This window comes from Vespa crabro, chromosome 13, assembly GCF_910589235.1.
Source record: "Vespa crabro chromosome 13, iyVesCrab1.2, whole genome shotgun sequence".
NCBI lineage: Eukaryota > Metazoa > Arthropoda > Insecta > Hymenoptera > Vespidae > Vespa > Vespa crabro.
Genome location: NC_060967.1, coordinates 2,401,616 through 2,413,002, shown reverse-complemented (window position 1 = coordinate 2,413,002; position 11,387 = coordinate 2,401,616). Strand labels below are relative to the sequence as shown.

The 11,387-nt window shown below is 27.5% G+C and overlaps 2 protein-coding genes across 8 annotated transcripts in view; one reads left to right on the top strand and one right to left on the bottom strand.

Annotated features, from left to right (window-relative positions):
• Positions 1–3,982, bottom strand: part of LOC124428775 (loricrin-like) — a 45,112-nt gene extending 41,130 nt beyond the window's left edge. The window contains exons 1-5 of one of the 6 annotated variants that reach the window (XR_006943283.1): positions 3,269–3,982; positions 2,593–2,706; positions 2,133–2,370; positions 1,512–1,574; positions 1,218–1,409 (exon numbers count right to left, since the gene is read on the bottom strand). The gene's annotated coding sequence lies outside the window, so the exon portion shown is untranslated. Of the gene's footprint in view, positions 828–1,217; positions 1,410–1,511; positions 2,371–2,592; positions 2,707–3,268 lie in introns of those variants that run through there. The other 5 variants (XR_006943281.1, XR_006943284.1, XR_006943285.1 and 2 more) reach the window with 5 other exon arrangements.
• The window catches only part of LOC124428770 (vesicular acetylcholine transporter), a 59,498-nt gene that overhangs the window by 10,275 nt on the left and 37,836 nt on the right, over positions 1–11,387 (top strand). The gene's annotated exons all lie outside the window — the stretch shown is intronic.

The following is an 11,387-nucleotide window of genomic DNA, read 5'->3' as shown; positions in this document are numbered from 1 at the left end:
GCCTAGAGATAGGGGGGAAAGAAAGACCTCTCTGTCCATACTGCTTGCGTAAGGGTGAGAAGGAAATAAGGGATCGTATGATGATAGCGAAAGTGTGAGAGGGTGGAACGAGAAAAAGAAAGAAGATACATAGAAACCGATCTGTCTGGATATTTGCCATAAATAAAGAAGAAGAAGAAGAAAAAAGAAAATATAAAAGGAAAAAAAAAAAAAAAGAATATATGAGAAAAGGGTTTTTTTTTTCAGCTATAAATGGAAACTATGTAATTTATGTAAAAATTTATGTAAAATCATAATAATCGAATGTATATTTTTGTCTTCACAAGTATCAGCAAAATATGATGGGGAAAAAAAAAAAAAAAAAAAAAAAACTAAAGATCCTTAATAATTCTAAAATTTGCTGAAACTTTGCATAATGTCTGGAAACGAAATTTTCCACTCTACTTCTTATTCGGGTCTATCTACTTAAAATTAAATATCCATTTACATTGAAAAGTATACTGTCTATTTAATTTTCTATATTTAAAAAATATCAAAAAAAACATTTGTTCCAATACACACGCTCCACAATTCTCTCACATATCAGCAGAATGCAAAAAGCTTAAACTAGAAAGTATGCCCCGAGGCATCCCCGACAACGCTTATCTAATGCTTATTTAACTAATTAGGGTTACGTACCACCAATTGCTATAATCGACTGTCAAGGCTAATGATTATTACGTAAATAACTAAATGTAAAAAATACTAATACATATATATATATATATACATACATACTAGTAATATATCAATGTTTCAATGTTTTCATAAAAATGTTATAAACTCTATTATGCAAAACTGACATTAATAATAATTATTATAATAATATATTTGGATATGTGTATTATTACAAATATTATTAGTTATTACTATAAAAATTGAGAAAGTTTGATTACTAGTAGTAGTAGTAGTAGTGAAATTGACGAAGATTGATTCATAATAAATTGAAAATGAAATAGACTGACATAGATGTAGATTGAAATTGTAAATCGAGACCACATCTTTAGCAATGCATTGATTCTAATAATATTCTCTAATTATATTAATAATAATATTAATTATGAGACATATACTGAATTTAATTCGCGAATCTTTATTCTTCAAATATAAGTAAAGTCTTTCTACGCGATTATGTCAATAAAGAAAAAAGAAAACTTCGTACGAACACAAACACTAACTTTATAACTGACTGCTTTGCATGCAGTCAACTTGAATACGCATATTCTTAAAAATCATTTTTAATCGTGAAACGCGGATTAATTTAAATTACAACAAACACTGTTTCTAATTCGCTGATATTATTGTTGTTTATATTTTAACGTGACAATATTCCATTAATTCATTGCTTCAAGCACAATTGCAATGATAGTCTGAAAAAAAAAAAGAAAAGAAAAACAAAATCTTAATATCATTCTTAATAAAAAGAATCGTGAAAATTATTGAGAAAACGTTTAATTAAATAATTTACTTACTTAATGTCTTTGTCGATTCTTGCCCGATGTACATCCTGCCTCAGGATTATGAAGAATGATCCACTAACACAAATATGACTCTAATTTCCGAATTTCAATTAACTCTATTTTAATTTAATTTAATTTAATTTAATTTAATTTAATTTAATTAATTCATTTAAGTATAAAAATAAATTAATAAAAACATTACTAATGAACAGTGATTCTATGACTGCTTTGGACGCAGTTAAAAATAATAAAAATTGAAAATAATTGAATAATAAAAAATGAAAAATTGAAACATATAAAAAATTACTACAACAAGAAATACAACATTTATAAATTAAATTACATTCCTATAAATCATTTCATTGTCATGAAAGACATTGAACATATTGAAAAGTATATTAATCTATGCTATTAATGATAATTAATATGTAAAATTTAACTGCCTACGAATATAATAATTAAAAGGTAATTAAACTTTGAGATATACTAAAGCATGCAGTAATTACATCTTAATAATGCTTGTTATGTATTATTAAACTACATCTCAAGCAATACTGATTAGCAGATCTCATCACCAGGAGATCCTACTGCTAATGAAAATATTATAACTGTTTAAAATAAATTAATAATTACACTTGTAGATCACCAACGATAACCTAAACAATTTTTATACTTTTTTTTTTTTTTTACGTGACAATAAATTTACAATAGTATATTAAACGAATATATAAGCGAAATAGTTTTAAAAAGGTTATAAATTAAAATGTTGAACGATAATTGTATTTATCTCAAATGAAATTATCTGACGATTTTCTAGATGTATACACGACGAGATATTCTATAAGACTAAAAGACGACGATTCCCTGTGACCTAGAAGGAAGGCAAATGTTTAATTGTTTTTGTTTTCGACCGGAGAGATATCCGAAAATTCTTGGAAATTATTAGCCATTTATTTATTTTGAATACAGTTTCTCTCTCTCTCTCTCTCTCTCTCTCTCTCTCTCTCTCCCTCTCTGTCTGTCTCTCTCCCTCTCTCACACTCCATTACGTATTGCTTTAAAAGAAGATAGACTTAAAAGAGGATAGACTTACTTGTATGTAAACACAGGAGGGGACAGCTATAGGTAGAAAAAGTTATCGTATCCTCTGCGTGTGTATTTGTGTACGTGAGTTGGACTTTATCTGGATACGTAGAATTCTTCAAAGCTGAAAAATACAATGTCTTTATTAGCAAAGTATAAAATTAATATATATGTGTGTATATACACACACACATATATATATATATATACGTATGAATGTTAAAGTGAATCTATATATAAAAATACGGATATATGATACAAGTAATGCTATAGGATGAATATATAATATGTATATACGTCTATAGATATATATATATATATATATATATATGTGTGTGTGCCTATAGGAATATATGCATATATATACCAGGTGTATATCTGAAAATCGAAAAAAAAACTATAAAATTCGATCGATGACTATTAATTAATAAAAGATCCTTTATTACAGCACCATTAGAAACAAAGAAAAATATCGAAATCATAAAAATAATAAAGAAAAACTTTTAAAAAAGATATTGCGTAATAAACGATCAAGGATACGTCATGATCTCAGTTTTTATTTTCGTGAATATCTTTTAAACGAGACGATATTTCGACTTGCCAACAATCGATATTAGAAAATTCGTTTAAAGGAATCGATTGATATATAGGAGAAGGATGTACGTTAGAAAAAATATTCTAATTACCTGAAATTATGAGGACGACGATACACCGTGTTACCAATTAGAAGGAACCCACTCAAAATGGCATTTCCACCAATAGAACGGAAGGTATGTGGACCCCGTCTCCACTACCACCAATCATATCAAAGAAATAAATTAATATTTTCCTATTATTATTATCACGATAAAATATAATATCAAATCTGACAATATGTTAGTTATGATAAACTTTATTAATTAGGGCCATAAAAGTTAATAACTTTTGTTTTAATTAAATAATTAACTAAAATAATTACTAGTCACATATACACATAGCTTCTTATTACATGTATATATACACACACACACATACACACATACACGTAGCCCTTCCAAATGTTTTAATGTGTCAAATGATATATAATAAATAATTCGAATAATAAAAGAATTCATTTTTAATTCATACAATGTCTCTCGTAAAAAATATTACGTAATAAATGAAGTTCTTTATACTTTTTATGTATGTACAAAAAGTTTGATTATTTATGATTTATAATTAAAATATATTATTACGATTCGATAATGATCGAGAATAATTTGAATTGTTCAATAGATTTATAGAAAATGCTTTAATTACAAATGCGCGGCAAAAGTAATAAATTTGAATATATATAATCGTGAAAAAAAAAAGAATGATGATGAAAAAGATATGTGTGAAACTTACTAACCTAAATAAATTCTAAACATTGACATATCTGTTTAATTTCTTTAACACTACAATATATTCTCATGAAAATTTTTATATATATATATATATATATTTATTTATTTATATTCTCAGCCATAATTTTCTTAAATATACATACATGGATTAATTATGGGAGAATATAGGCTTTTAATTTTAATCTAGATTTGTGAAAAAAAGATAAGCATTGAAATGCAAAAAATGAATATGAATTTTTTCAATCGACTCGTTGTGAATAAATTTATCATAAATTATTAATAATATTTATAACATAATTTTCAACATTTAAAGTATTAAATTATAATTAAATGACTGAGCTATTACAAGGACGACTATTTTGTTTTAATAATTTGTAATATTTTTAAATATATTTTTAAAAATGTGTTCATTTATTGTCTATTATTTAATAATTATATAGAATGAAAAATTTTTTAATAACTCTGAATTACTTTTTACTACGTTGAGTAAATTATGAGTACAATTTTATTATATTTGACTTAGTAAGTTTGTCATTTTTTTTTATAATAAATAAAAATATATAAACACACACATTTAAAAAATATTATGATTCTAATAGAATTCTGAAGAGAATTATCATTAAATTTCATTTCTAATAATGATTTATTATATATTAAATTATAACATAATTTCTTTCATATGTTGAATACAAATTCAGCTCATAATTTTCTATTGTACCTTCATAATGATCTGTAAATTAACATGATAGAAATTACTTAACAATTAAAAATATTCTGCTATGTTTCATAATAGATTATCATAAATCAATGTCTAAAACAACAATTGAAAAGATAAAATCGAAAAATCGATGAGTAATTTCTCTGTCATATTTTAAATAAAAATAAATATTATAATTTTCTCAAGTACATATATATTACATTATAATAATCTACAAACTAAAATGATATAAAATTATTTAACAATGAAAAATATTCTATATTATGATTTTATATATATATATATAAAATGATTTTATATATATATATATATATATATATATATATATATATAAATATTCTATATTATGTATCATGATAGATCATCGTTTAGAACAATTTGATGATTTTATATATATATATAAATATTCTATATTATGTATCATGATAGATCATCGTTTAGAACAATTTTAAAAGACAAAATCTACTTAAGAAAAGAGACAATGACATTAAGAGAAAAAACAAGAAGAAAGTCTAAAGTTGTGCACGTTCAAGTGTCTTCTTGAATCAACGTGCCCTATCTACCGTCGATCGGACTTGGAGTATAGGATAGCCACCCTCGAACAAGACCGCGAGAGGGTATAGACGATAGAGGGATGAATGAGAGTATAAGAGTAAAGAGCTACGGTAGCGACGATGACTATACCACGATGGTGGCATAGTGGTCGAGCTTTTTTTGGGGGGGGGGCTTGTAACAAACGTGGATCGTGTAAGGGGTCGAAAAGATAAAATGAGATCGTGTCTCTGGTCTAGCCGGCGAGGGTGAAAGACAGAGGAGAAAAGAAATTGGTACATCGTCTTGGAAAAATGAGCTGGTGAAACGACAAAATCGTCCCTTGAAACGACACACACACACACACACATGGACGTATACCATTGTCTTTCTCTTTTTATCATGTATTCTCTTTCTCTGCTTACTTTTATACCTGAAATATAAACAACATTGAGTTAGTCGACAAGTAATATTTTAATTTTCATCATAGAGTATTATAGTATCAAGTTGATTAATAAATAATGTTCGAATTTTTTTTTTTTTTTTTTTTTTTTTTTTTTTTAATAAATAAATATGTATAAATAATTCCTTTTTTTTCTTTTTTTTTACATAATTCATATTAATAATTATGTAGATAAAAAAAATATTAAAAATTTTTTTGACGAAATAAAATGAATCTAGTTCGTTAGAAATTTGTTTATGAAAATTTTTTATAAAAAATTTTCAACTATTTATTGCAATAATGCGTTGCAAAAAAAAAAATAGATAACATTTTACCCCTTTAAAATGGTATTTGATTCAATTCTCTATGACTTATAGTTTCGATGATACTTCCAAGTTAAATGGAAAATGTTTTACTTTGACCTATTGGCTTACATAATTTCATTCGAACTGGTTCGATGTGACATACTGACCTATATAAATTCCTAGAATTTACGTTGCCTTATTATAGTACTAAGAACATTACTAAGAACAGCTATATTATAAGAATGGAAATTTTTCAAAGGCAATACTTTCGGTACAAAAAGTCGTAAAGACTTAAAACAAATATTATTATCAAATGTAATTTATTCTTTGTTCATTTAAATATTGCAACAATAATAATGAAAAAAAAAAAAAAAAAAAAAAAAAAAAAATCGATTTTGTTAATAATTTTTAAAATTGAATTTTTTCTTTTCTTTTGCAATAAGAAAACAAATATATCATGAAATCGTTTAAATTTGTATTACAATTATTGTAAATTTTATATCATTTATTTGAAATAAGGGATAAAAGATCCAATATATGAATTAACTTAATATTTTTCCATTGAATTTTATCAAAAAAAAAAAAAAAAAAAAAAAAAAATCATAAATATCAAAATTAAGCAAGAATATTTATTTTTTCTTTTTTTTTTTTTTTTTATTTACTTGATTATACTCTAGGCCGAGAATTTTTACTAAAAAAGAGGTCAGGTGAAACTCGAAAGGAGTTCTCGTATTTTCAACGCTTCATGAAAATAATCGAGCGTGAACGAACTCGTTCAATGTTCACACACCCATATAATATAAATATGTGAACCTTCGTGGTTACTGAAAAGGTAGAGCAATTGTAGACTGTGAACATTGCGAGGGTTGAGATAGACTGCACCCTTCAAGAAGGAAAGGGATGCCAAAAAGAACAAAAAAAAAAGAAAGAAAAAGAGAGAGAGAGAGAGAGAGAGAGAAATTTTCAGACAAAGGTTAATGCTCGAGTACTTGCTCATGGCATTGTTGCCCTTTACCCTTCGTAAAGCTCACCTCCTACGTGATATTTCTTTCTCCCTCTCTCTCGCTCTTTCTCTTTCTACTCACTCGTAGTGCAAAAGGGTTGACGACTCTCGAAGGAATAGGAAATGCTTTAACCCGCGAACCGGAAGTGTGCTCGTTTGACGCTTCCTGAGCGATAAGCATCCAGATAATTTCTCGTTGTTTCTATGCTTGGCTTCGCCTTGCGAAAATAATAAACGAACCATGCCAAATTATTACGAACAATCCTGTGAAAATATTATACAAATTATTATTATTATTTATTATTAAATTATTATTATTATTAAATACGACTTTTAGCATAGCAAAAGATGTCTTAATATTGTATTTTAATATTTAAAAATTAATATAAGTAAACATAAATATATATATATATATATATATATATATATATATATATTATGTGTTTCTTAAAATTAATTTTGTTCAATTATCTTCAAACGTAGGATTGATTATTAGATATATCTGAGTTTCATTTATTTTTATATAAATAATAAAGATATAAAATTTTCTAAGAAGAGAAAAGCAAATATTTTTTTCTTACGAATCTCGAAGATTTAAACATGATCGTAGATATACGCCCATGTGCTTTCAAGCTTACCCTCCCTTCTTATGAATAACGTAAGACGATTCGCCAAAACACATAGAACAACAAAGTCGTAGCGAACGTCATCATCTAGAGATGGTTACTTCCATTATCTTTCTCTTTCTCTAACTAAAACATCCCCTAAAGCACATCTCCCCTTTCCTCACAATCCATCTCCCTCCCCCTTTTTATTTTTTTTTTGTCTTTCTCTCAACTACCAGGAAGATGATGAGGTTTACCATGGGGCACCATGTTGCGTTACGGCTATCAGCCTGGTCATAAAATGGCATTAACGTTTCCCCCATATGCTTGTGAGAGATCTACACGTCAGAATTTATTATATAAAGAATAAAAGTGAGGATACGATGTTGTTATGCTACTTTGTTGTTTAACTTTACCTTATCTACTCATTGGCTATTGGATCGATATAAATTATTATTAATTATATACTGAATATACTCGGAAATATATATTAAATGATTAATACATGATTTGATGATAATTAAATTTATCGAGGCTATTATTTATGATTTCTTTTTTTTTTTCCTTCCATAAAATCATAATAATGAATGGATAAATTATTATCAGCTTTATCATGGCCAAATATTAAGATATATTGGTAATAAATAATCAATCCTACGTTTTTTTGCTTAAACAAATGACATGATCTGTTAATCCCTTATAAAAATATATTGCATCAAATTTTTTTCTTTTAACAATATGGTTCTTACGCCTTTGTGAACTTGATGCAATTGCTTTAAGAAACTTAATACTTTTTTTTTTTTTTTGGTAAAAGATTAAAAAAGAAAAATGAAAAAAAAAGAAAAAGAAAAAAAGGAGAAATAAAAAAGAAATGAGGCAAAGCTCTTTTTATCAGGCGTAAAAAAAACCGCGAACGTGATCGTGCAAAGTCGAATAAAGGACCAGCTTGGTACGCCCCTTTCCATTTTCTTTTTGCCTTGAGGCACCCTTCGAACACTGCTACGAGAACTCCTTGGTTCGAGCCCTATAGGGCAATACTACGAAGTACAGTAGAGGCTTGGCCGCAGTAACGACGCGTCGTCAGTTAATCAAGCCATTTCGTTCCTTCGGGATTGGGAATGAGGATTTCCTACGAACGACCATCGAACCTTTCCTTCTTTTTTTTTTTCTTTTTCTTTTTTTTTCGTTCCTTCTTCCCTTTCCACTGCCCTCTTCTTACTTCCTACTTTGCCCTTATAGACGGATCTGCTGCAACGTACGAATTCTTCCAGAATAAGATCGATTCGAACGTTTTATCTTCAAAAGGCATCAGGGTGAATAACGTATTCCATTGGAAATTCCTTTTTTGAATCTGAAAGAAATCGATTTAATTAGATATAAACCTAAATGAAAAAAAAAAAATATATATATATATATATACACACTATAGTTTGTATTAATGTTAGATGCCATGATAACTAAGAATAATTTATTTAATTATTTTAAAAACTATATAATTTAAATCTATATATATATACACACACTATAGTTTGTATTAATGTTAGATGCTATGATAACTAAGAATAATTTATTTAATTATTTTAAAAATTATATAGTTTAAATATATATATATATATATATATATATATATATATATATATATATATATACATATACTATATAATATATTATCGAACGAATTATAAATTTATTCAAGGTAATTTGAAAAAGATCGCGTCTTATTGAAAAAGGTCGAAAGTAGTTGATCTCGTTTCTCTGAAAGTTAACTTAGATTATCTCGATTGGATTAAAAAGTTCTAAACTGAAACGAGGCGAGCTGATCGATAGAAACTATGTATACTTTTCGACAACGTTACATAGAATAGAAATTAGAAAAAATGTCGATGAATTTAAGATAAGTCTATTTCTCTCTCTCTCTCTCTCTCTCTCTCTCTCTCTCTCTCTCTCTCTCTTATAAAAAATTCTTTTTTCTGAATTAATGTATTGGTTAATCGAGTTAAAAGAGAGAAACAAAGAGAGAAAGAGAGATAGACTTGAAAAGAAGGATTAGTCTTTCTCTATTCAAGTCTCGCTCGAATGATTCCACTCGACATAGCGTACCGAGTTTAGAAAGTTCTGATTTCGTAATTAAGAAGGCGCAGGCGGCTCCGATTCGCGACTCACGAAACCATATTGCACGTAATCGTCGTTAGACCGCATCATATGCAGCATAATCAATTATTTCGCCTGGTTCGATTGCAGGTGAATCTCGCCACGTCAATATTAAATAATGTTTTCCCTAATTAAAGCAACTCTACGCGATGCAAACACGAAACGTGTATTTATCATGTTGAAAATAAATTTTACAATTTTTTCTTCTTTTTCTTTCTTTTACTTTTTTCTTTCTTTCTTTCTTTCTTTCTTTCTTTCTTTCTTTCTTTTCTTTTCTTTTCTTTTCACTTAAAAGTCTTCACTTTTGTTTTACATTTGTATTATTAAATACAACTCCTATCATTTATGTTTATATTTGAATATGTATTAATAATTAATTATCATGAAAATTTTATTATTCCAATTTTACAAATATTCTACATAATAATATATAATTTCTACGTGGCATATAATTATATCTTTTCTCTATGTCTCGAATTAATTAAATTTCTTGTTAATATATAACATATATTGTAATATTTGAATTTCTTAATAACACGCTGTAATATTATATAATTTTTTTCTTTTTTTTTTTTTTAAATATACATCAACGCTCATACTTCTTTTCAATATACCGTAATATTATTATAACGTAATTTCCTTCTAATATAATCTAGTAATCTAATTTTTCTTTTTTTCTTCTTTTTTTTTTTCCTTTAATAAACTTTCTATTTTTCTTTTCAATGTACCTCCAATGACCACTGTTGCATACGGACAAGAACAAAAAAAAAAAAAATTGTATCTACCAATATTTTAGGACGAATGAACAAATAATATAATAACTTGTTGAACAAGTTCGAACACTTGATTCCATTAAAGAAGATTCTTCTCAATAATGGTCAGTGATCATACACAGAATGTGCGAGATGTCTCCGTTAGGTTCCATTGTCATTGAAATTCTTTGGGTAGTCTCCCTGAGGTAGGAAGGAAGGGCTCCTACCATTATATCCGGACAGGGCGGGGGGGTGGTTAGAGAAGGGAGAGAGAGAGAGAGAGAGCCACAGAGGGACTACAGAGGGCTACGACCCCTGTAATCCCGCGACTGAAAGCCTCGTTTAATATTTATGATTTATTTCGCTTTAATTCGACGCGCAAACGAGAGAAAGACACGCATCTGTATTCAACGTACACATACACACTCACATTTTTCGTAATGTATAATATATATATATATATATATATATACACACACACACACATTATATTGCCTGTTGGAGATACTAGAAATGTCAGTTTTAATCAGGACGAATGTGTTTTTTCCTTCTATAGTTACTAAAATTTTTCCTATGGCTTTCACATTTGCGATTCAATTTCTTTTCCTGAAAATAAATAAATAAAATAAATAAATAAGTGAATAAATAAATGAAAGAATTTTTTAATAACAAATAAGGAAATATTTAATGTCATTTACAAGCCCGATCGTTACGGATTCGATAACAATGACCGATAGAGATACCTTCACCCTCGACATCCCTGACAAAGACTAGGGGACAGAATTACCCCTTCCTATATTAACTTACGTAATTGAGATTTATTAATTCGGAGGTTGGTTAGTGGCCACGCAACGAGCCCATTCTAAGGATATATTGTAACATTATTATTGCAGACACTCTCTCTCTCTCTCTCTCTCTCTCTCTCTCTCTTTCT